General features: G+C 47.0%; 1 pseudogene across 1 annotated transcript in view; it reads left to right on the top strand.

Annotated features, from left to right (window-relative positions):
- The window catches only part of LOC308578230 (protein CIMAP1C-like), a 51154-nt pseudogene that overhangs the window by 18241 nt on the left and 10909 nt on the right, over positions 1-22004 (top strand). Inside the window, exons 2-4 of the transcript in view lie at positions 7158-7218; positions 14268-14378; positions 14999-15112. The product of the transcript in view is annotated as a protein CIMAP1C-like (transcript). The remainder of the gene's footprint in view (positions 1-7157; positions 7219-14267; positions 14379-14998; positions 15113-22004) is intronic.

Here is a 22004-nt window from a genome sequence, read left to right as displayed (position 1 = left end):
CAAAGAAGGTCTTCGGAAGTCTCCCTTCCTTGGAGATTGTCAGTCTTTGTGCCTTGTCCATATTTGTAGAAACCACACCATTCATATCTCCCATAATTACTACGTTATAGTCCAAATAATCCATCAGAGTTTCATGCAACTTCTTGAAGAATTCCGCCTTCCCTTCATTTGGTGCATAGATTCCAACTATTAACAATTTTTCTCCTTGTACTTGTATTTCCACTGCCAGGTATCTTCCTTGTTCATCTTTAAACATCATTTTTGGGGCCAATTTCTCTTTTGCATAAATCACTACTCCTCTTTTCTTAACTTTGTCCGATGAGATGAATTCTTGTCCTAATCTTTTATTTATAAGTAGTTTTCTGTGTACCCTGGTCACATGGGTTTCTTGTAAACAGATCAAATCCAATTGTTCTCTTTTCAAAATATGAAAAACTTGGCGTCTTTTCGTGGGCATGTTCAGCCCATTACAATTCCAACTAAGGAATTGCAGGGCCATCTTGTTATTTGTCACTTACTCCTCCTACCGCTCCAAGTTGTTGCTCTTCCTCTGATGGTGGTGGTTTAAGCCCAAATGATAGATTCAGAATGTCCACTACTCTTTTTTGCTCTGAGATTGGGTCTACCGTTCCCTTCTGCAGATCCTCGTGGTTTCTCTCCAAGAATTTCTCTTTGTCTTGAATTGTTTTTATTTTCACCTTCTTTCCCTTGTAGTTAAAGGGCAGTCCTTGTGGAAACTCCCACCTGAAGAGTATGTTGTTCTTTTTCAGCAGGTAGACCAGATCTTTATAGAAGGTTCTCACCTCCAAAATATATTCAGGGATGTCCTTAAAAATCTGTATATGAGAATTTCCAATTTCCAAGGCCTTTTGGTAATTTAGTTTCAGTATTTTGTCTCTTTCTTCCTTGGATCTGAAAGTAATCAGGCAATCCCTCGGAGTCTTTCTGTTTTGTCTCCTGCCCAGTCTAAATGCTGTTATTATCTTAAATTCTTCTTCCTCCAATTCTTCCTGCCAAAAGTCAGAAAACTCTTGTGTAAGGAACTCCACAAGGCTGTCTCCTTCACTTTCAGGAATTAGTCTTAATTTCAAATTTCTCTCCTTTCTCTGTAATTCCATCAAAGACAAGGCCGCATCATGTTCATACACTTTTTTAGAAAACGGTTCTAATTTTTCCTGTGTCTCCTCAGCAATCTTTCTGGCATCCTCTGCGATTTTACGTGTTGCCGAGTTTTCTTCAATCAGTTTATTTATAGATTCTGTGTTGGATATCACACTTTTCGTATTCAAATCCAGCCTTGCTGTTAATTCTGTTAGTTTTTGTGAATTTTCTGTACTCTGCTGTGTCAAAGCTTCCAGGGATTGATTTATCTTGAGTAACGCCTGTGTCATTGACTCCATGGAGACAGCCGTCACTTTTTCCTGCCCAGCTGCACCTGTCGGTGTTAAACTTGATATTGAGCCTCTTTTCTTCTGTTGCTGTTGCTGCTGTTTTGCTTTAGCTCTCGTAGTTATCTCCTCTGCTGGGCCACTCATGTCCCAAGGACGTTCTCACAGGAACAATTTCCAAATGGAAAATCCCACTGTCTTAATCTGTTATTCTGCAACTGTTACTTCTCAGCCCTCTAGAGGGGGCAAAACATAATGTCCAAGTGAAGGAAACAAAGAATATAGAACAAAGAAACCAGGAAACTTCAATATAAATGCTGCAACACTTTTTCTATGTAGTTTCTCTGTCAACACAGTCCAGTCTGGTATATTGTAGCAGCAAAACCCCAAAACTTTGTATCAGTTAAGTCCTCAACTATGTAGCCTTGTAACAAGTTTCTAAAATCTTTTCACTGTCCTGGTATCTTATTTTGACAGTCCGTCTCAGGGGATTGAGGCAGCGGAAAGTTTTTCTCTTTCAAAAATCATGCAGGTTAATGAGGTTACTTTCCCTCCCCTCTGCCCCTGCCTGCTAGAGAGGAGATTTATATCCAAATGCCAGGCTTAAATAGTCCTATTGTTATTTCCCTTCAGATGCAGCTCTTTGTTTTTCGTTGCTTCATCTGTCATGCAGTCGGGGGAAGGCAGACTTCCTTGATTTTAACCTCCCCCGTTTCCGGCCAAATTTCCAATTTAAATTTAAAAGTTCCCGATAGTCATTCAATCCTACTCACGGGGTTTTCAATCCGAATTCAATTTGCAGGAAGGAATCGGCGCTCTCCGTCAATGGCGACGCGGCTTCACTCTGCGGGCTGGGTAGCGACTCTCAGCACCGCGCTCTCCCGATGCCGTTCCGGAGCCTTTAAAAAGGCAGTAAAGGGGGGCGCTTCTGGTGCCCACCGAGTCTCCTTGTTCACAGGCATCCGCGCCTGTGATTTTAGGGGTCCCCCACTTGCCGTAGCGGGTCAGACCCGAACTCGTGGAGCAGTCCTCCTCCGGAGCTCGGAAAGAGGACCGCCATAAACGCTGGCGCCGACCGGAAGTAAAGGCTTTCTGGGAAATGATCTATAATGAGTTAAAAAGGTATTTAAGTATACCTTCCTTAAGAAACCAGAGGCCTTCCTTTTGGGCATTGTCGGCCAAGGGGTGTTAAAGAAAGATAGAACCTTTTTTCTGTATGCAACAACAGCAGCAAGAATACTCATTGCAGAGCACTGGAAGACCCAAGATTTACCCACACTGGAAGAATGGCAGACGCAACTGATAGACTACATGGAACTGGCTGAAATGACTGGCAGAATCCGGGACCTGGGAGAAGAGACGGTGGAAGAGGATTGGAAAAAATTTAAAGACTATTTACAAAAACACTACAAACTGTATGAATGTTAGGAGAATGCACAATTGAAAGTAACACGGCAGCAGAAACTTTGTTGTAAAATATATGAGAATAAGTGAGGTTTAAGGAAATGATGAAATTTGAAGCAATATTATGTTTAAATCAAGCAGTTTAATTTACGATAAAGTTATTTAAAAGTTGGGACATAATATCCGAGATTTACAAAATAAGAATTGAAATAAGGTAATAAATTGCTGTCTATAACTATGTGACTGAGAACGCAGGGAAGGGAGATGCGGGGAAGTCCAAAGATTATGAAAATATGACTTATGAACAACTGTGTTTTATATGTATTCTTCTTTTATTCTTTGTTTATTTCTTAACTTTGCTTTGACTTTTTCTGTCTGTATGGTGATGGTATTTTATATGTTTGGTGGTTTGTTCGTTGTTTAAAAAATTGCAATAAATATTTTATTTTTTTTTAAAAAAGAATTCCTTAACAGACAACCTTCGCCTCGCCTCTCTGCGCGGAAGCCTTCTGCGCAGAGTGGGCGTGCCGAGTGGTGGTCCTCCACCCTCCTCACTGACTTCACTGGAAGAGTCTCGGAGCCTCACGTCCGAGCTGCTCTCTGCCTCTCCCTTCTTCCTGGTGTCACCTGGACTTCCTTCCCCAGATGACGTTCTCTCTCTTCCCTTACTTGTCCCCTCTCCTGCAGAGTCCGGGAGCCTCGCCTCTCCCCTCTGCTCCGATGTCAGTTCCCTGACAGTATGTCCACATTGTTTTTTGTTGGAGAACCATGTGGCAAAATTCCAAGAAGTGCAAATTTCAAAAGAAAGCTGCGTTTCAGTGTGCCTCTTGTTTAAGGAAGGGTGAATTGGGTCAGTTTCATGTTAAGGGAACTGAATTTCCTCTCCATCCCTCTGTTCATATTGAGAAACATTCTCTTTTGCTTTGAGGTTCATTTTTTTATGCTTTCTGGACTTTTTGTTTCATTTTAACTGGGATGTGGTCATTGTTGCCCAGGCAGCCTGTGCAAACACCCCTCTCTGAGCTCCTGGGAATGGGGGAAGGTTAGAATACAAATGCTGCAAATAAAACGAAAAAATGGAACAAAAAAAATCAATGAATACTATATCATATGAAGGCAAAGGAATGGGGAACATGGTCTTAGCATGGGCATAGCGAGGACTTTTGTTAGCGGGGCAGAAATGACATGATTGGTCAGTTAAGTATTTCTATTGTTTTATTTGATAGGGAGCAGCTGCCCTCTGTCCCCCCCCCCTTAGCTATGCCCATGGGTCTTATGAAACAAAATGTGGTATTTTGGGCTTGTGGCTCTCCCCCCCCCCCCGGCTGGTAACTTGCAAGGAAGGAGGACTTGTATTAGCAGCACACAAAGAGGGAGAGAGAGAGAGAGAGAGAGAGGGGGGGGGAGAGAGGGAGGGAGGGAGGGAGGGAGGGAGGGAGGGAGGGGGAGGGAGAGTATTCTGCCAGAACCATGGTAATATGGAAATAAACAAGTCTGGTTCCACACTTGCATCAGCATCGCCTGGGCAACCTGGGAGCGAATTGCGACATGAGGCATTGTTTATGTTCCAAAAAGGAGGGGGTAGAGGAGGAATTGGAAAGCTGAGTAACATCCCCACTCCTTATTGAAATCTACATCCAGATTTCCATTCCATCCAGAGAAGCAGCATCAGCGGTATGGGTGACTGACACAACCAATTGCTACTTTGATTGGTAACTGAAATCCTAAGACCTTTGTTTGCTGTGTATTAGCATGATTAGGGTTAGGGAGCATAGCAATGCAAAGGCCAGTTGCCACCTCTCTTAGAAACTCCAGAGAATTAGAAAGACACAGAAGAAATTGTTTGTATTCTCCAAATGCTGCCCCACAGACCATGCCACTACAAGGAGATGACAAAAGGCATTGTTTTTGTGCCCTGTATTTAAGTTTTATTCCCCACCCCCTCCAAAGTGCTCAGGGTGAGGGATCAGGCCTGGTCTCATGCTCTGGAGGTGGTGCTCCCTTCATTCTGCTCCTCTGTCCTGAAGGGCTCTGGGATTAGGGTGGACACAGTTGTGGTTCTCCGGGGGGAAGGGTCAGACTTATGCTTGGAATGTCTGGAATCAGTATTTTGGTACCTGGAAAAGGGCAGGCGACAGCTTACTCATGCCAAAAATAAGCAGGATATAAATGTAAGAAAACAACTAGCTAAATAAATACTCCCCCTTCAATGCCATCTAGGTCTTCAGCTGGTGGGTCAGGACTTCCACCAATACTTCCACCATGCAAATATATGGTCAATGATGAAGAAATGGGTCCCCAAATGCATGTTACTGAAAAGGATGGAGATCCCTATCTAGCCTTTCGTCCATCATTGAATCACAGAACTGTAGAGTTGGGAAGGCCCATGAGTGTCATCTAGTCCAACCCCCTGCCATGCAAGAATCTTTTACCCAACATGGTGCTCGAACCCATGACCCTGAGATTAAGAGTCCCATGCTGCACCAACTGAGTTATCCTAGGTTCAACAAGTCTTGTGGCAGCAAATTCCACACATCAATGGTGAGTGTGCTTTGCTGCGAACAAATAAGAACGTAAGAACATAAGAATCTGTTGGATCTGGCCAAAGGGCATCTAGTTCAGCATTCTGTTCTCACAGTGACCAACCAGATGCCTGTGGGAAACCTGCAAGCAGGATCCAAGCACTCTCCTCCCATGTTTCCAGCAGCTGGTATTCAGAAGCAGGACATAGTCATAGAATCATAGAATCATAGAATCATAGAGTTGGAAGAGACCACAAGGGCCATCGAGTCCAACCCCCTGCCAAGCAGGAAACACCATCAGAGCACTCCTGACATATGGTTGTCAAGCCTCTGCTTAAAGACCTCCAAAGAAGGAGACTCCACCACACTCCTTGGCAGCAAATTCCACTGTTGTCCTGACTAGTTGTCATTGATAGCTTTATCCTCCTCTGTGAATTTATCCAGTCCTCTTTAAAAGCCATCCATGTTGGTGGTCAGCACTGCCTCCTGTGGGAGGGAGTTCCATAGTTAAACTAAGCGCTGTTTATTGGGGCTTTGCTTAATGCTATCAACACACATGAAACTATTTCCCCAACTCCTGCCTGCTGGTTCCCCTTGCATGTTTCTTTTGGTGTGTTTTCTACATGGCTATTTTGCTATTAATCATTTCTATTGTTTTCCTTCTGCTGTTTGGGATCGTGGTACTGTTGCTTGAGCTGCTTGCAATTATATTTTATGGTTGCAATTTCATTCCATGTTGTTCATTTTAAATTGTTCTGAGCTGCCTTGGGGACCTTGTTGTTGAAAGGCAGGCTGGGGGGGGGCAGTAAAATCAGGGGTCGATAAGCTTTTTTTTTTAGTGCAAGGGCCATATTTGATAACCATCTGAGGGCCATGTACCAGTGTTGAATGGGGTTAGATACAAAAACTGGGTGGAGCAACAGGAGGGACTCTTTGTGCATTAGGCTATAATCCAGCTCCACATACCCTCCAAGTTTCTATACCTACCCCTGCCCCCATCTTCATTCAGGAAAGCAAGAGGCTTTGCTCTCACATTCCAGCCAGGCAAAAGCACTTGAAGAGGGCACAAAGCAGGGGCAGGGAGGCTTGTGACCTGGAGAGAGTGCTAATGGTCAGAGAGAGAGAGGTCTGGTTGGTGGCATGTGGCTCCTGGGCTGAGCCTCCCATTCCTGGTTTAAATAAACAAAGGCACACAGACCTCTAGATTCACCCTCATTCCCTTAGCCCTTACAGTGCAGGGGCTGCAAAGGGGCTCTTCTCTGTCTGTTGTTGGACTAAAACTCCCATCATCCCATGGTGACTGGGGCTGATGGGAGTTGGAGTCCAACAAGCTCTTGGGATGTTGGCTACCCTGGCCTAGGTACATGCCGTTAAATCACATAAACAAGCAGCAATCTCCATTCTTTTAGCACTTATGGTCCTTATGTGGCCAAAACAGCACCATCTGTGCAAGACGGAGGGCTCAGCAAGCCTGGAGAAAACGGCAAGGTTTGAAGATAGGATAGGATAGGATAGGATAGGATAGGATAGGATAGGATAGGATAGGATCCCTCAGAGGAGAACACTCCCCCCTCCCCAAATAGCCCAATGTGAACTTAGCATACTTAGTGGAAATTGAATACTGTTTGGGGTGGGGTAGAACGGAGTAGCTGGAACCCTGAGCTGCAACACTCCATGGTGCAACATTTTATTGCAGGTTGGACTTGCATTCATTCATTTACTTTCATTCCCCAGAGCACTGGTGACACATACGACTCCCCACTGCAGTGGGCACACTCCAATGCCGACTTCCAGAGCCAAAGGTGCAGCTCAGCCTGTTAGTTGTCTTTCTGGTATCTCTAAGCATCCAGCCAGAGTGCCGGCCATCAAGAAGCAGTATGCGTCCATCAGTGCCAAGTATAAAGGTGAGCTGTGGGAATAGATGGGGCAAGAGAGAGAAGGAGATCAGGAATACAGAGGTACCTATATCTTTGCCAGTCTGGATGTGTTCAACAGCATTGTTGAAAGACCCTCTGGCATCTGGTTAGCCCCTGTGAGAACAGGATGCTGGACTCGGTGGCTGGCTGGCTTGATCCATCAGGGTTCAAAGAAATTTCAAAGAAATTTTATTGCGGCCGTAGGCCCATACAGATAAAAACAAGACATAAATAACAGTTTTTGCACGTGGGAAAAAACAGCCGCTAAAACACCACTATAACAATAAAATACTGTAGTATGGAATGGAAGGAAGGAATGACATGCTGCACCTTAATTAACTTGTAGTGCTCCTTGGCAGCGCTTTTGGGTAAGGACAGCGACCAGGAACCTAGCCACTTTCAGTGTCGTATGGATGTCCTTATCCTGCAAGATTTGGGCAAGGTGGAATTTTGGTGGGGTACCCTCTAGCTTCTGTATGATTAATCCCAACAAATTTGCCCGTGGCACATTGAACAAGGGGCAAGTGAACATAATGTGCTGAAGCGACTCCGGCGTCTCCTTATCACATTCGCACATGGCGGAGGCTTGGCCCTTTGAGAATCTATGTCTCAGGACATTAGAGGGAAAAACGTTAAACCTCGCCTTGGTGAAGGCCAGCCTATGGGCAACAGACGAAAGGGAGGAGAGGTATGATGGAACGCAGTAAGTTAAAGTGATACCAATGTTCTGGGGCGAACAAACACCTCCCCCCAGCGTATAATTTCGCTGTAAATCGATGTCGTCCAGTCTTTGGCGGATCAGTCTTTGAGCAGTGATTTGATCTAGTTTTAGGGAATCTAGGGGAGAGATTCCATAACTCAGGAGTTTGGCATGAATTCTACTAGTCCAAAGGCTGGAGAATTCATCTCGCCATAGGCATTGGACAAGGTAATGGTCTGGTAATCTGTGCCACAATGATAACCAATAATTGAAGACTTGCTTCCACAGGCAAGTTTCTAAGGATGCGATCTTCAATTCTAATCGGATGGCTGCGTTGCTTACGCACAGGGGGAGCATTAGGAGCCGACGTAGGAATTGGTTTTGCAAAGTCTCAAGAGGAGCAAGATCTGTCATCACGGCCCAGAGCGGGGCAGCATAAGCAAGCACGGGAACCACTTTTGCCTTGAACACCTTTAGGGCCGAGGGAACATGCAAAGCTCCATCCGAAAAGAAAAATCGGAGGAGCGCATATGACAGAGTTTTGGCCTTGTTGAGTAGGTGTTGAATTTGTGCTTTCCACCCCAAATTGTGTTGAAAAATAACTCCTAGGTATTGAAATTTTAGGACTTGCTCTATTTTTGCTCCACCAAGCTTCCATTTGTATAATCTCCGACTTCTGGCGAAAATCAGAATCTTAGATTTAGCATGGTTGATGGTTAATTGGTTGAGTTGACAGTACGTGGCAAAGATCTTCAGAGCTCTGGTTAGTCCAACACGTGTATAAGATAGAATTACCGCGTCGTCCGCGTATAAAAGGAGTGGACAGTGGTAATCCGCTAGTCTAGGCGCGTGTGTACTTGGAGATGAGTTGACTAGGGGTGCTCGCATGTCGCTGATGAATAGGTTGAATAGGCAGGGAGCTAATATACATCCTTGGCGCACTCCCTTGTTTATTGGAATCGAATTTGTGAGGTCGCCCGCAGGAGTAAGTCTCACTCTGGCAAGGGTACCTTCGTGGAGCTGGCTTATAAGCCATAAGAGTCTTCTATCGATGCCCTGTTTTGCAAGTTTCTCCCAAAGAATATTTCTAGGAACGCTGTCAAAGGCTGCCTTTAGATCTAAGAAGGCAGCACAAAGGTAGCCCCGGGGGGGGGGGGGACGAGTACTTCCGTGCCAGATGGTAAAGAACTATCGCATGATCAGTTGTTGAACGTTTAATTCTGAACCCTGCTTGTTCGTGACCAATCTGATTAGTCTCGTCTGCCCATCGCAATAGTTTAGTCAGCAAAAAGCTGGCATAAATTTTCCCTATGATCGAAAGGAGGCTGATGTTACGGTAGTTTTCCGGCTCCATTGGAGAACCTTTTTTATGAATTGGTACTATAATGGCCTCCTTCCATATTTTGGGGATGAGACCAGAAGCGTTGATTGCGTCGAAGGTTTTGGCCAAGATGTCAGCCCACCATTTTGGGTGTAGTTTGATGGCTTCAGCAGGGATCAGGTCGGGCCCTGGGGCTTTGCCCGGTTTCAGCTGGGCTATTAGCTTGGCTATTTCGTCCGGATCGGTGGGAGGCCAAATAGGTAGGTGGGAAAACAGATGCATCAGATGGTCGGAGGGAGCATCTGCCTGTGAGAAACATTTCTTCAGGAACAATTCCCATGTCGGTGCTGGGATGACTGCCCTTGGGAATTTCCTCGCCCTTCTGTTAATCAAAGACCAGAATTCCCTGGATCTATGTGGTTTTGAAGCAGTAATCAAGGCCTGCCAGCGATTCTGTTGCCACTCGCGTTTGGCAGTTTTCTGCGTGCGTTTGTAAACTTGCTTGGCTTGTGCATAACTAGCTGGCAGAGTAGATGCATCGGAGGTCTTGTACACATTATATATAGCACGGAGGCGCTGTCTTGCTTGTTTACACTAAGAATTATACCAGGGGGCACCGTAAGTATACTCGTTTCGATTTAATATTTTGGGTGGTAGCCTGAAGAAGGACGTAAGATCAGTCGTATGGTGGTGGAAGCGTTTCAACACTATGCTATACTCGTCTGAGGCAGAGTCTATGTTGGAATGGGGCCCGAGGATTTCTTTTTGAAAGAATTCCTGATACCTTTGAGCCTGGGTCTCCGACCATTTGATTCCTCTTAGTTGGAGAGATTCGTTGGTTACCATCTGGGTCGCATGTCTATGGGCCTCTGACTGCCAGTTCAGGGAGAGCTTGGCTACAAGGGGAAGATGGTCACTAGATTGTACATTCTCGATCTTAAAGGTGGAGATACACTTAAGTATATCACTGGAAACCAGCAGGTAATCGAGAACGCTGTTTGATTTAACGCTCAGATGAGTGAAATCCCCTGGAATATCAGGGAGGCATGTTCCATTTAGGGGGACCAGATTTAAACGGATGGCCATTTGATAGAGGAGTACTCCAGCCTCGTTAACTCGTTGGTCTTTAGAAGTTCTCCTCATGATATGTTCCAGCTCATAATTATCAAGGTTTGGGGTAACCCACCATTTGGCTTTGGTTAGCGAGTCCCAATTTGCTGCTGTGCGGGCATTAAAATCGCCACCTATTATGGCCGGGGTGTTAGGAAACTTAACATAGCATGAGAGCAAATGCTCTTCTAGCGAGCCCCATTTAGAGCCCAGTTCGGAGGAAGAGCCCCCAGGTGGCAAGTAAGCATTTGTAACTAGAAGTGAGATCTTTTCCCCCGCAATCAGTCCAGTAAGGGCGTAAGGAGGCAAGGCCTGTACTAGAGTAAGTTTAGAATGTAGGTTGAGGGAGATGCCTATTATTAGGCCCCCTTTAGGGCGGCCTCCTTTCAGGGAGGGGCAGGCAGGGAGTTCTAGAAGCTCAAAGCCATTTAGGGAAATTTTCTCTACTTCCCACGATTCTTGGAGCAAGATGATATGAAACAGGTTAATATACTCCAGGAATTCTGGGTCAAGTTTTTTCCCCCTCCAGCCCGCAATGTTCCAGCTGAGGACTGATAGGGGGGAGTTCCTGTTGTGCCCAATTCGCTGTCATTTCAGGGAGAGATGTGAGTCCTTTGGAGGCAGGGCAGACCCCGCAAAAAAGTCAGTTATTTTACTTTGCACGGCAGGCACCTGCTGAAGGTACCTAGTCTTGAAGTTGGTAGTGAAGTATTCTGACTGAGGCGACAAAACGGGTCTCCCGCTGGGTAACCCAAGGGTGGACACTTCAGTGGGAAACTCCACAGGATTTGCTGAGACTGCCCCACCGCGAGGGCTGAAGGTCGCCAATGAAACCATTTGATTTATATGTCCGGCCGGGTCTTCAATCAAATCCGGGCCATTTTTTGATGTAGGTGGAGCACTCCCATGACCTGATGCTGGTGAAGGTACAGGGGATGCTTGGCGTACTGGTACCGTTTGTATGTCGGGTCTATGCCGCTCAGGGGAATAAGAGGACTCCAGTTCCGGCATTGATGGATTAGATGGTAAGGAATTGTTTTGGTGGAAGGAACTCTGAGATACACTCCTCAGCGGGGGACTCTTGGAGGGCGAGTCAAAATTTATCAAGAGTTGAGGTGAGAGGCCAACTTGTGGGGCAAGACCTGGGTCTGCCAGGCGTCGGTGGGTTTTGCCCACAAATGGGGGAGACATGGGTTTAGGAGCAGGACTAAGGTGAGGAAGACTTCCTGCTTCCTTAAAACACGACTCCGAAAAGCTGGCAGGGTAGTCCTGAAAAGTGGGCAGAACTTTTCCGTTCTTCTGGACATGTATGAGCTGATGATTAAGTACTTCTAGTCTATCAATTATTTCTTGTTATTCTCTCGTTGGAAGGTCGCCAAAGGTGGCTAAAAGCTCTCTTTCCTCCGGCGGGGTCAGAGAATTACTTGCGCCAGTGGGTTTCTTTAGAGCTCGTGGGGGCGTAGGGTAAATCCAGTTTTGGTGCGGGTGGATATCCTCCGGGAGAGGAGGCTCAATGTCCTGAGGTACTCCCGACCTCTCCGACAGAGTCCGCTCCGTGCCGTGACCGGCAAGTAGAAGGGGGTGGATCATGCTATCCATAAAAACTCTTGTTGGGATGATATCATACCTAGCCAAGAGTGATTTCTGCCTGATGATAGCTGAAGGGATCCTTGGAGAGTAAAACGCAAGCATCACTTTCTGTTGCCTGAGGTGCTGGTTCAAGGGTAATACTGCAATGAGATCACATTGTGAGATTTCTATGTTTAGGAGATTGCTTAGATGCTTTTTAACCCCACTCAGAGTAAGCCACCTTGGTGACCCTGCCCCGATGTTTAGGCAGATTTTCTTAGGTTGTAGGGACAACGCTTGGTGTTTCAGTGCAGGATTTGGTTTATATTTAGGGATCACACTTCTTTTTTTGGTTGAAGGTATGGACCTCTGGCACTTCAATTCCCCTGTGTCTACAGTTGGTTTAAACTTTGACCAGGAGTTATCAATTTTCTGTTCGAGGTTACATAGCTGGGAGGATAGCACATCAATCTTCTTGAATATGCAATTAAGGGTTCTGACCACAAGATGGAGATGTTCATGTTGTTCTTGTCTTGCGCAGTCCTCAGCTCCGGCGTCCTGCACCACCCTCAGTGGGACATACCCTCTTCCTCCAAGCTTGCCGTCCGCAGATTTAATCTGAGGTAAAAATAATTCCTCTGGTGTTGACATTTTTTCTGGAGACGTTAGAGGGTAGAAACGGTTCTGAGTTTTCACCCTATAGCAGAATTCAATGGGGTCACTCCGTTTGCCAGGCACGGGGGGGTCGGTTTTTAATTGTTTGGCTCTTGGGGAGGGCAGAGCCTCGTCACAATCCCTTAGGCGTTTGCCTTGGCCCATCGTTATAAGTCTTTTAAAATAGCGGTGCTTAAAAGGTAGTAAAAAGTGGTAGAAAGGTAGTAAAAAGTGGTAGAAATAAAAACAACAACTGAATGTGAGCTGGCGGAGAGCCAGTAAGTCGAAGGCTGCTTCCAAGGCTGCCGGAGAATACAATTATCTGCTCATTAAAGCTGATTTACGATGCAGGCTTTACAGTTATCAACAATGTGAACTCCTGGCATGGGCTCCAACACCCATACAATCTTCAGCAAAAACTTGCAAGGCTGGGAGCCACAACACAGATTTTAAAGAGGATTCGAGATGAACTCCGGCAAATGCGTCTTACCTCATCGCCATCTTGACGCCGCCTCCCATCAGGGTTCCTTTTTTGTTCTTGTGGAAACCCAAGAAGGAAACTGATCTACATTTCTCAGTCACCATCAGAACTTTCTTCCAAGAGTACTGCTAGCATGCGAGACAGTGCATATTTCCTTGTTAATAAATAATAATAAATAATAAACTTTATTTATATCCCGCCCTCCCCAGCCGAAGCTGGGCTCAGGGCAGCTAACAACAATAAAATAATACAACATTCTAAAATCATTTCATTATAAAATTTATTCAAATCAAATTGATGGCAACCATTGGGCTAGAGTTCTGTGAAGATTGCCAAAGGAGGGAGTCAGGCTAATAATATTTTTTTTCTTTTGTTTTCCTTTTCCTGTGGCTGGTATGTCACCACTGCTGTTGTCCTACCAGGGTAACGCTTGTTTAAAGGGGATGAAGGAAGGGGGTTGGGAAAGTACAGGCAGAGCATAGGTGGTTGAGTAAAATGGGAAATCTTCTCTGGCTTGAATTATAGTCCGAGCCACAGAAGAATTCAGGTGCCTTGTAATGCTCACTTCCTATTGCAATGCAAATATCCTGGCCCAAGGCTAGCGAGATTTTACCAGAGGGAGAAGAAAAGTATGTTGTGGGACTTCCATCAGCCCCAGCCAGTCTGGTTCAGTGGTCAGAGATGATGGGAGTTGCAGTGCAGCAACACCTGGAGATCAAACACATCCATTCTTAAGGAAATTAGCCCTGAGTGCTCACTGGAAGGACAGATTGTGAAGCTGAGGCTCCAATACTTTGGCCACCTCATGAGAAGACTCCCTGGAAAAGACCCTGATGTTGGGAAAGATGGAGGGCACAAGGAGAAGGGGACGACGGAGGATGAGATGGTTGGACAGTGTTCTCGAAGCTACAAACATGAGTCTGATCAAACTGTGGGAGGCAGTGGAAGACAGGAGTGCCCAGCATGCTCTGGTCCATGGGGTCACGAAGAGTCGGACACGACTAAACTACTAAACAACAACAACAACACCTAGAGAGCTGTAGCTCCAAAACCCAATATATTATTCAATATATTATTCAACACAATATATTATTCCATTTTGCCCTTTTACCCAGTGTGGCAGCTCATAATCTGCAAATGCTAATGGTTCCGGGTTGTCTTCCCATTATTTTATTCCTCCCCCCCTTGTGGTTCTCTTGCAGGGCCAGGACCTGGGAAGTATGGTAGGTAGCCTCTCACTGGCATTAAGGACCATGACTTCACCAAGTATGCTGAGCCAGCCTACACAATGCGTGTGAAATCCAGTGAAAGATGTAAGATGCTGACAAGTTAGGTTCTGTGTTATTTGGGTTTTCCCAACAGCATTAACTGACCCACAGGGTGAAGCTGGCTAAACAACTGTTAAATTTGCTGGCAAAACATTTGAACAGAGATTGACAACCTGTGTTTTTGGGACTCTCTAATTATCGGGGCCACAGTTGATGGGACCTGGGTGATCCATGATCAAGAGCTGGGTGGCTTTCCAAAGTTTCCATTCCAACTGGATCAATGGCACTGCATGTAGGGGGCTAATGTAGTTGTTTCTTGACTACAACTCCCATCAGCCCCAGTCAGCATGGTCAAGAATGATAGGAGTTGTAGTCCAGCAAGGGCTGGAGGGTCTTATACTGCTGATTATTATGGTTGCACAAAAATCAGGGTTCTCAGTTGTACAGCTGTGGACCTTAGTGGGAAGAGGATGATCTACACTTAAGCCATGTTGAAGGATAACAGGAATGGAGGTGCAGGGGGGCGGAGCTTAACATATTCACTGCTATCTAGCTAGTGGGTGCCTTTAATTGATATCGGATAGGAAGTCAGTCATTGCAACCAAGCTAAATAGCTCAGAATCCACACCATGCCTCATGCAGACAATTCTTCTTTCCTTTGCAAGTGATCTCGATCACGGAGAGTCCTGGGCCCTGCTACTATGTGGACCCAAGCATTTCCCGTCTAGGGATATGGAGACCAGTTTCATTCCGCATGGTGCAAGAGAGAAAGCGGGCATGTAAGTTGAAAGATGAGAGATACTATGATGGTCAAGATGGGGCTGGAGTGGCATCTGTGCAATTTTGTGATGAAAATGTTTCTTTCTCACCTTGTGCAAAGAAGGCTTGTTGGTCAATCCCTGAACATGAAAGAGAGGGAATGAAAAAGAATGAGTGTGAGTGAATGAGCAGGTGTGTTATGCATGAAAATGGATGTGTGGGAGCATTATGTGTGGAGCTGTGGTCTTAAACCACTGAGTCTCTTGGGCTTGCTGAGCAGAAGGTTGGTGGTTCGAATCCCTGAGACAGGGTGAGCTCCTGTTGCTCTGTTCCAGCTTCTGCCAATCTCGCAGCTTGAAAGCATACCTGTGCAAGTGGATAAATAGGTACTGCTCCAGGGGGGAGGTAAACGGCGTTTCCATGCACTCTGGCTTCTATCACAGTGTCCCGGTGCACCAGAATGCTGGCCACATGACCTGAAGTGAGATGAGCGCCACACCGCATAGACGCCTTTGACTATGTATGTAAGGTCCTTTACCTTACATTTACCTTTTACCTGCATGCATGTGGATTTGTGTATGAATGACAGAGAGCAGGGGTAGACTTTGGTAATACGGTTTTCTAAGTGAGGACAAAATTTGGCACTTCCCCCAATATATTTTATTTCCACAGTAATTCCTTTTGGTACAGTTGCTTTTTAATGGGGTTTCTCAGTAGGTACCCACATGAATATAAGTATTAATTATTACTATTATTATTACTATTATTATTGCTACTACCAATATTATTATTACTATTATTATTATTTTATGCCCCCTTGGCTCAGCACCCTGAGCAGGGGAACAGCCTGCACTGCCCTAGATCTGGCACTACAGAGAGAAGCATATGAAAAAGAGACAGGTGGCCTCACCCTCTTTTTTTATCAGCCACACTCACTGTTTGTCCCAGCCCCACTGGTTTGCAGGCCCTGGAAGGTTGACTGCATGGGAGTGTTGTCCATAGGCTGTAAAAGTTTATTCACTCTTTGATAAAAAAAATATTTCTGAGTAGGGGGTTTTCAAGAACCAGACAGGAAAACCAGCTATGTACAGAGACCTTACCTAAGTGGGCTGTTTGATGTGGGAGATTGTCTGGGGTGATATCAAAGTGTAGTTTAAAAGTGTCTGTGACGCCCATCCATCCCTCCATTCATTCCATGTGTGTGTGTGATCCCTATTGCTTTCCAGCTATTGGCCTTGACCGAGTGGGGCTGCTCTGGATAAAGGGGCATTCAAGGAACTGGGGGAAATATAGTTTTCCTGATTGGTGTTCCACCAAGTCAACTGGGTTGAAAAACACTTTTTACCATTAGGGTGTCTAAGTGTCCTACTTTACAGAGGGCAGTCCTCTAGCCAAAGGGTTCTTCCAATAGTAACACCTTGAACCTGGCCTGGTAGCAAATCAGCAGCCAGTGCAGATCTTTGAGCACAGGTGTTATATGCTGACAAGGTCTCACTCCTGCCAGCAATCATGTTGCAGCATTCTGGTCAATCACGCTGGAAGTCTCATCTTCCTGATGCCAAGGGACCATAAGATGTTGAGCATGTGGCTGATGAACGGACAGAAAGGAGAGCCACCAAAAACAGCATAAGGGAAAACAAGAGGGTCATGTTGCTTTAGAGTCATAATCTAGGAAGTAGTCTGGAGGGTACCTATGGAATTAACAGTAAATGACAGTGAATTGCAAGGGAAGATGTCATGGAAGAGATTAATAGCAGTGCACTCTTAACTCCACAGGTGATGAACTTAGTTGGAAAGGCTGCTAGAAGAGGAGATTGGAGGACAATGCCATGATTTTTAAAAGTGGGGGGGATTTTCAGTCAAGGCAAGGAGGATAGTGCCTCTTCCTCCAACATCCTCAAAAGCACAACAGTTTACAAATGATTCAGCTTAAGAACAAATAGAATTCTCAAATTTAGAGAGAGAAAGAGAGAGAGAATATGCAAGGCTTGTCATCTACAAGGAGGAGCAGAGTATTGTAGCAAATACATGGGGAATGCTTTTCCCTTTCGTTTGAGAAACATCAATGGAAGCTTGGGATCTACTAATAGATCAATAAGTGGGGTTTTTTTACTCCTAACATTAGCAAGTAAAACAGCAACTTAAAAAACAAACAAACCCTGCATGGCAGATTGCTCCTTCTCTTTAAGCCTCAATGTTTCTCACCTGTCAGATTTTACATCCATCATTCCTGCCTCCTCCTGTGCTCCTGTAGGATATGATGTATCTGTTACAATATAGAAGCAATGCGGCCACGAGCTGGTAGCTTGAAAGCAAAACATAATGGGAATGTTGGGACTGTTCCGTGGGAAACAGAGGGACAGTCAATTAACAGTGCAGAGAGCACCGGAATTAGCTGAGAGCGTAATATGAGCTGTACAGGAAGTACAGGTGGAGTTTGTCTCTCGGCTGTTGGAGTTTGAAGAGAGCAGTCGTGTTTTTCTGTAACGCTGCAAAGACAGAAATAAAGGCATGTAAATATGTTTCTGTCTATCTCTTTCCCCTGCCGGGGGGGGGGCAGGAAAGAGGGGGGGTGTTCTTCTCACGCTGAGAAGGATCGCCTATCACGACCTAGCCTGTATCCTGCTGGGGAATGCAGACAGGGAGGTCATCAGGAGATCAAGCCGGGTGCCTAGAGAGTTGCCAGGTTCTCCTAATAAAGGCTTGATTCCCAACATCTGGTAGCAGAGGATGGTTTTGATCCATGAAAGCAACAAGAGAGGTTGATGGAGCGTACTTCATCCTCTGCAAGGAGATAAGGAAGATATGGTAGCGTGCGGATGGAAGCACCGGAGGAGGTGTTTTTGCTGAGCAACGGAACCCCTAAGGTATGCTAATTTTATGGCTGTGAGAGTGAACGCGAATTGAGACATTCTTCGGTTCACTGAGTGTCTGCTTTTGGATGAAACCAGCACTGAAAGAGAGCCACATATTTCGCATACCTGAGTCTTGATAAGCCTGGAATGTCCAGTTGCTAAGCAACGAAACGTCAGTAAAGTGGAAAGTTACCGGCCAACAACGGAAGAGGGGCTGGGACTGTGAGAGGCTGGTAAACAGCGTTTGTTTTGTCTAATATCTCACTGCTCTTGAAAGGACTTTCAAAACAGCCTGTGTTTAACTGCCAAGTGAGGCAGTAAACAGCCAATAGACTCTTGGAATTTTACAGGCTCGAGAGTGAGAGCTGAGGCTTGGATTCAAAATGGATGCCAAGAAGGGAGGAGGCTTACCTTACCCACCTCCACTGACTAATGACAATTATTCCTCATGGTCTGTAAAGATGAAAGCCCTGCTTCAGAATCAGAGGATTTTTGGGGTGATTGAAAACCCCATCCCTGCTGCACCAACGCCAGGTTGGAATTCACAGAATGTGAGAGCCAGGACGGCCATAATTCTCTGTATCTCAGATGATCAACTCGTGCATATTCAGAATTTGCAATGCGCGCGTGAGATTTGGCAAACGCTGCTGTCAGGGGTTCAGGAGCAGAGGCACAGGAAAGGGAGGAAACAGAGAGCGAGGGGGAGGAATCCGGAGGTAATATGAGTGATGACAGCGGCCCGAGATCTCTGAGTCTTTCCAGTGAATCGGAAGATTCACAGAAAGGGGCGCCAGTGGTCAGAGCAAGGGGGGCGCCTAGGGGGACACCCCAGGTAGAAGGGACCAGAGGGGACTCAGAGAGCAGCAGTTGGAAATCGGGACCAGCTTCCCCACCAGAGCGCAGTAGGGGGGAGGGGTCCCAGGTATCGGGATCTGGCGGCTCGCCGCAAGCGGGAGGGCAGGAGTTAGGATTGGCCACACCTCCATCGGGGAGCGAGGAAACGGTCAAGAGGAAGGTTGAAGGCTGCGCGCGCGCGCCAAGTTCAAATGCACAGGAAGCCCGCCGCAAGGAGGGAGAAGAGTCGGGGGGGTCAGCGTCAGAAGAGTCCAGGAAGGAAGAGACCACGGGGGGTAGAGGGACCCAGAGGAGAAAGGAAAGACGGAAGAGGTGGAGTAAGGCTAGAGTATTAAGTTGGTGTACAGGAGGCGGAGACTCAGACGGAGCTTCGCCGGTCTAGCTTCTAAGACGTAGAGCTGCGCGCTGCGGCTTGAAAATGGAAACTGTAGCTCAATAAAGAAGTTTGTACAATACTGCCGGCTAGCGTGGTCCTCTGTGAGCTGGGACCTGGAAGCGGCTCTGACAGCTGCGTAGAATACATCAAAGAGATGCTGGTTCTTCAGCGTTGCTGCATTTTGAAAAGCTGACCAATCTAAGGCTAGTGCCAGATGGAGATGTACAAGCGCATCTGACAGAGATGAAATTCTTACGCCAGCAGATGGCGGAATGCAATTTCCCTCTACAGGAAGACATATTCTGCTTCATGATTATTAACAGCCTTAATCGGACTTATGCTGCTGCATCGTGAGTGTCGGAGAAGGCCTCTCCCTCCTCAGGCTCACTCCATCCGGCCTAGGGGGCGGGGCCCAGGCTCACCTTCGCCACAGCTTTAAGAGGCCTCATTGGGGTCTGGGACATCGCTGCTGCTGCATCGGAGTGTCGGAGAAGGCCTCTCCCTCCTCAGGCTCACTCCATCCGGCCTAGGGGGCGGGGCCCAGGCTCACCCCCGTAATAGCTTTAAGGACACTGGTGCTGCTGCAGCAAATGTTGAAGATGTTTATATATATTTTAAGGTGTTTTAAAGGTGTTTTTATTGTTTACTTTGTTGTACCACCGTGAATGGTGGTTTTTATCTATGTATTTTTGTTTGTTCCGTCTTGTTTTGTTTTTGGGGTTGGACATCGAGTGGGGTGGGGATTGGTTTTGTTTGGGCACAATTGTTTTGGTTGTTTTGTTTTCTAATTTGTAAATGGAGGTTAGTATGAGGCTTGGGATTGCTACCGTGGAGGGGCGAGGGAGGTATGGAGGTGGGGGCAGATGTTATAGGCGAAGGGGATTGAGATACGGATATGCTCGTACCCCTTCCAATCTGCGCCCCATCCCGAGGGACGAGGGTAGGGTGAGCAAGGATTACTCACTTCCTTCACTGGTGTTGTGCAATGCCAGGTCTATAGGCAACAAAACCGCTACCCTGCGAGATTTCTTTACCTCGCAGGGGGTTGACCTGGCTTGTGTGATGGAGACCTGGGTGCGCGAAGGGGTAACTGTTACCTTACGAGAGATGGCGCCCCCGGGTTTCTCCGTCCTCCACCAGTCACGGACTGTGGGCCGGGGGGGAGGGGTGGCAGTATTAATCCGGGAAGATTGTTCTTTCAGGGCTCTACCATCGCCATTGATCCCTGGCATTGAATGTGTTGGCCTAGTGTGGGGCTCCGAGGAGAGCTTGGCTGTCTGGCTGGTGTACCGGCCACCTAGCGTACCAGCAGCCACCCTGTCAGGCCTGTTGGAGGCGGTGGCCGGCTGGGCCTTGGAGTTCCCTAACCTATTGGTATTGGGAGACTTCAACTTCCACGCTGATGCCACTCCCTCCTCACAGGCTCTGGACCTGGTGTCTTCCATGGCGACACTAGGGCTCTCCCAGTTTGTTTCGGGCCCCACACATCAAGCAGGCCACACGCTGGATTTGATCTTTGGCGCCGGTATAGATGTGATCATGTCTCCTTCGATGAAGGTGCCATGGTCTGATCACTATGCTCTGAAAGCCAGGATTGATGTTCCACCCCCACCCTGCTTAGGTGGCGAGCCGATTTGGGCTCGCCCGCAGAGGCTGATGGACCCTGATAGATTCCGTCAAGCCTTGCGGGACCTTTCTCCCCCTGGCGACTCATTGACTGAGCTTGTTGAGGGCTGGAATACCCAGCTCCTGGCAGCCATCGATGAGATTGCACCTAAGCGCCCTCTACGACCCCGCAGAAACCGGGCTCCCTGGTTTACCGAGGAGCTTCGGAAAATGAAGCGGGACCTCAGACGGCTAGAGCGAGTATGGCGGGGTGCCCGTGACGGAGCCTCAAGAACATCTTATAGGGTTTTTATGAAAACCTATGAGATGGCAGTGAAGGCCGCTAAGACGTCTTACTTCTCGGCTTGCATTGCATCCGCTAGGTCTCGCCCGGCGCAATTATTTAGTATAATTCGGTCTTTAACATCCCTTGAAGGACAGCCAAATTTAAATAACAATCTGACACACAGCTGTGAGGCATTTGCGAGCTTTTTTGCGGAGAAGGTCCTGTTGCTCCGCCATGACCTCCCTGCCAATTTGGATACAATAAAGGAACTGGAGGCCCCTCGACTGTCCTCGGGTCCAGTATTGGACCACTTTGACCGGATATCTCCAGCCGATGTGGACAGATTCCTCCAAGCTGGAAAGCCCACCACCTGTCCTCTTGACCCGTGCCCGTCATGGCTGATTAGAGCGTGTCCAGACGAGGTGCGGGCCCCCCTGGGGGATATCATCAATTTGTCCCTTGGCACCGGGATATTCCCAGGGGAACTGAAGGAGGCGGTGGTGCGTCCGCTCTTAAAGAAAACATCATTAGATCCCTCAAATCTATCCAATTACCGCCCGGTCTCGAATCTTCCATTCCTGGGTAAGGTGATTGAGAGAGCGGTTGCTGAACAGCTTGGTAGGTTTCTGGATGAAACATCTGCTTTGGATCCATTCCAGTCCGGCTTCCGCGCTGGTCATGGGACCAAGACGGCTCTGGTCGCCCTAACAGATGATCTCTGCAGGCAGCTGGATCGAGGCGGGTCGGGGCTGCTGATTCTTCTAGATCTGTCAGCAGCCTTTGACATGGTCGATCACGAACTCCTGGACCACCGCCTTGCCGACGTGGGGATCCAGGGCACAGTCCTTCAATGGCTGCACTCGTTTCTCTCTGGTCGGGGACAGAGGGTGGCGCTTGGGGGGGAATTGTCATCGCGCCACTCCTTGGTGTGTGGA

The sequence above is a fragment of the Podarcis bocagei genome, assembly GCF_964188305.1.
Source record: "Podarcis bocagei genome assembly, chromosome: W".
Lineage (NCBI taxonomy): Eukaryota > Metazoa > Chordata > Lepidosauria > Squamata > Lacertidae > Podarcis > Podarcis bocagei.
This window is presented reverse-complemented; position numbering and strand designations above follow the sequence as displayed.